The 4242-nt window shown below is 41.8% G+C and overlaps 1 non-coding gene across 1 annotated transcript; it reads left to right on the top strand.

Annotated features, from left to right (window-relative positions):
• Positions 1–2547: 2547 nt before the first annotated feature.
• LOC112084779 lies at positions 2548–2654 on the top strand. The gene has a single exon (XR_002898439.1). It is a non-coding gene; the product is annotated as a small nucleolar RNA R71 (small nucleolar RNA).
• Positions 2655–4242: the final 1588 nt, after the last annotated feature.

Below are 4242 nucleotides of genomic sequence, written 5' to 3'. Positions count from 1 at the left end.
GGACGTGCAGCCTAGCTTCCTCTCTTCTGACCCGCACTCTCAAGCCGCAGTATTTGGGACTTAAACACTTCGGGCCTCTTCATGGTTTTGTGCGGCTTGGTCTTCTTACACCAGGTAGCACGCTCAAGCCGGAGTAAATTGCGAGTTGGGCTGCGACCTGGGCTCTTCTTGCAGCAAGCTGCACATCTAGGTAGCACTCAGGCGCCCTCCAAGCTTTTCAAACCTTAGACACTTCTCTAAGCCCTTTCACATGCTCCATTCCATTCATCACTTAGCTATGTCCTCCAAAAATCACCTAGAACCTGAGACCAACTCACAAAACCCATCAAAAGATCCTAAAACATAAAAAGAAATGAGAGAAAAGAATAAAAAGATTATATACAAGGATAAGCTTGGGGTGTCTCCCGAGAGCACTTTGTTTAAAGTCACTAAGTTTGACTTTGAAAAACCTGTTTTTAGCTGGGGTGAGGTTGAGCACTGATGCTCTTCAGCACTTCAATGGTCCTGAGCAAGAAAGCTGAGTTGGTTTGCTGCCTTTGGGAACCATTAGACCCTTGTCCTTGAGATCCCACCTTGAGACCTTTGTCCACCAGCTCTTGGATACCATCTGGGTCTTTATCAAAGATGGCCCTTGTGAGACATGCCCTCACTTCAGCAAACAGACCTGGCTTCCCATTGCAATCCAGCTTATACTTCAGAGAACCATCATCATCAACCCAAGGAGTGAGATCAAAGTCTTGAGAAGAAAGATCAGGTTTAATACTCTTGTCTTCTGATGCTGAGCCATCACTTTTGGTGTTAATCATGCTTAGATCACTAAGTGTAGGAGACCATGAGAGCAAGATATCTTTTTCTCTGATCAATGGCTGTTCAGTCTCATCCTTGTAAACAGAGTTGGTGTGAGGTTCTTTTTCCATTTCCACAGCTGAGAGAGATTGGGATCCACCTAAAATCCCAGCACTTCCTACATACTTCATCTCAAGTACCTTAGGGGGTTCTATCTCTTGAACAACTGATCCACAAAATTCAGCTAAAGGTGGTTGAACAGGGTAAAAGGCATCCTTATCCACCTTTGTAAGCACCACTCTTTGAGTATCAAAGTCAATCATTGCACCTGTGGTGTTGAGAAATGCAGTTCCAAGCAATAGGGGGAGCTCTTTGGTCTTCTTCATCTTCATAATGACAAAATCAGTGGGGATTACACATTCACCAACTTGAAGTGGATAGTCTTCTAAAAATCCATATGGTTTCTTGGAGTAGGAATCACCAAAGGTGATAGAAGAGGGGTAGGACGTTATAGACTTGACCTTTAGCTTCTCCATCATATCTTTAGACATTATACTCACACTTGAGCCTGAATCACACAAAGCATTCTCAACTCTAAAGTTTCCAAGAGTGCAAGAGATGGTGAACTTCCCTGGGTTGCCTAGCTTTGGGAGGGAGGTGGGCTTCATCTGAGTTGATTCAGAGCTGGAGGCACAATCTGTTAGCTTTGCTTGACCAGTTGGCAGCTCCTTTGTTTCAATAGACACTGAATCATTCCTTTGCTGAACAGAAAGAACTGAACCGGCTGCCCCCACACTTTTGCTCTCAATGTCCTCATTGAGTTCGTGTAAGAAGCCCATGAAATCATCTATAATGGTGTCCTCATCCACTTGAGTGTGTGCATTCTCAGTACAAACTTGACCATAAAGGAGGTCTTCAATCTCTTGCACAGCAGCTGAATGGTCCTCATTGGAGTACATGGCATTGCAATAATCTTTTGAGTTTTGAAGAGCTTTACCAGGAAGAGAGACTTGTTGTTCAGTAGTGCAGATGCCCTTGTTCTTTTTAATAGACTTTAGTTCAGCGCCCAGTGTCTCCAGGTCAGATACCATTTTTTGTTGTCCTATTAAGAGTTGTTGGAGAACAACATTGAAATCAGGACTTTGTTGAACAGGTGCTGGGGCAAAACCAGGAGGTGGTGGCCTTTGTTGTAGGCTGACTTGATTTGTGAAGCTATTCCCTTGATTCTGAACCTCTGGTTGCTGAAAACCCTGTTGACCTTGGGAGTTACCTTGGTACTGATTCTGTTGAACAAAGCTTTGAGGAGGGTATATTTGGTCTTGGGGGTTGGCCACATTGTTGCTCCTATAGGACAAGTTCTGGTGTTTATTGAAGTTGTTGTAACCATTGAACTTGTTTTGATTCCCAATGAAGTGCAACTCCTCTTGAGTGAGACCCTCTTCATTTGTATTTGTGAAGCATCTCTTTTCCTCACTCACATAGTTTATAGGCTTTTGAGTGGCAGCTAGGGCTTTGTCAAGCTTGATATTCAGTACTTTGATCTTCTCTTCCAGCTCTTGGTGTCTACCAGAATCTTCTCCTCTATAGCTTCTATCATAATCTTCCCCATAAGTGTCTTGGCTCATGGCTAAGTTCTCAACAAGTTCCAGAGCTGCATTGATTTCTTTTGCCAAGAAATTTCCATTTGATGCTGTGTCCAACTGAATCCTGATCTTAGGAACAGCTCCTCTATACAAAGTGCTAAGGAGAGAGGCTTCTGAAAAGCCATGATGTGGGCACTGATTTGTGTAGCTTCTAAACCTTTCCAAAGCTTCTCCAAAGGTCTCATTAGAATTTTGAGTGAAGCTGGAAATCTGGTTCCTTAGCTTTGCAGTCCTTGAGCTTGAGAAGAACTTGGATAGAAAGGCAATCTTGCATTGCTCCCATGTGTGGATGGATCCTCTTGGGAGGTTCTTTTCCCACTGTTGTGCCTTATCTCCAAGGCTGAATGGGAACAATCTCAGTTTGAAGCTGTCTTCAGATACCCCATTGATCTTAGTGAGATCACAAACTCTGTCAAACTGATCTAGATGCTCCAAGGGATCCTCCATAGCTAAGCCATGGAATTTCTGATTCTGAACCATATTGATCAAATAGGCCGTCACCTCAAAGTTGTTGTTTTGGACAGGAGGTGGCCTGATTCCTGCTCCATACTGGTGTGCATAAGCTAGGTCATTCTCACCAACAAAGATTGGTGGAGGCTGATGACGTATGGGTGGGTTTGGGTGGTGCTGTGGTGGATTAACCTGAGGTCGGTCTTGGTTCTGGTTACCCTGAGCGTATCCCTGATGGACCTCTGAGCCTGTTGAGCCTGAATTCTAATCCCATTACCAGCTCTTTGACCTTGATCAGCTTCTTGAGCCTGATGCTCATTCCCAACTTGCTGATTCATTCCTAACCTCTCCAAGTGAACAGCTCTTTCTCTTTGTCTTCTGGCTTGGCTTCTTGTGATCATAAACCTGAGAACAAAGACAGAACTTGAAATGTGATCAGTAAAAGCATCTAAACTTGATCTCAAAAACTATATCAGAAACTAATGCTAACAATCCCCACACAATATGGCAACGGCGCCAATTGATAACTAAGGTTTTTAAGTCTTAGATGGGTTATCAATCCCTTATGTCACTTGTAGTACAAAGGGTATCAATCCAAATGTGTGTTTGCTAGACTCTAGTTTATGTGACAAGTTCTTAAGTCAAGCTGAATAAAAGATGAGTTTGGTGAAACCAGCAACAAGAAAGCATAAACAAGAAACAAACAAGAAATGATTAATGAACTACTAAACAAGCAAGCAAACAAAATGATGATAAAGCAAATGATGAAAGATAAACCTCTAGATGTGATCATTGATTAGGGTGCTTTAGATATTGATTAATGATGCTAAGAACATAATGCAACACTTGCTACTCTTTAGTCTAGGCTTCTTAATCAGATTAATTCATTCCCATGACAATAATCCCTTTGCTAATCACCTAATCAAGTCTAACAACCATTCAATATAATCAAGCAATCAACAAGCATAATGCATCACGCCTAATAAGTGACCAAACAATCTCTCAACCAAGAAGACTGAATCTTATACAGAAAGGCATAACAAGCAATCACATGATCTCAAACATTTTAACTTAGAACTCTAATCTAGACTAATCCTCTCATGAAGGCATTATTCTCTACACTAATCCACTTTCAAACCAAATTCCCATTTTTGAAATATGAACTAATGAGCATTAAGAGACAGTTCTAATATGTCATTTATGCTTCAAACAAACATTCCCATGGCATTTAAAACATAAACCCTTAAGTTAGCTCTTTCAGGCATTTCATCAAACACTTTTGGTGCATGAAATGCCTATGAACCCAGATTTCACTTTCCCAAGGAAATCTGGCATTAGGAGCAGCTAACTAAGGAAATGAAAT

This window comes from Eutrema salsugineum, unplaced genomic scaffold (assembly GCF_000478725.1).
Source record: "Eutrema salsugineum unplaced genomic scaffold, Eutsalg1_0 scaffold_4, whole genome shotgun sequence".
NCBI classification, from domain to species: Eukaryota; Viridiplantae; Streptophyta; class Magnoliopsida; order Brassicales; family Brassicaceae; genus Eutrema; species Eutrema salsugineum.
The sequence above is the reverse complement of the archived record's forward strand: the minus strand, read 5'-3'. Positions and strand labels throughout refer to the sequence as shown.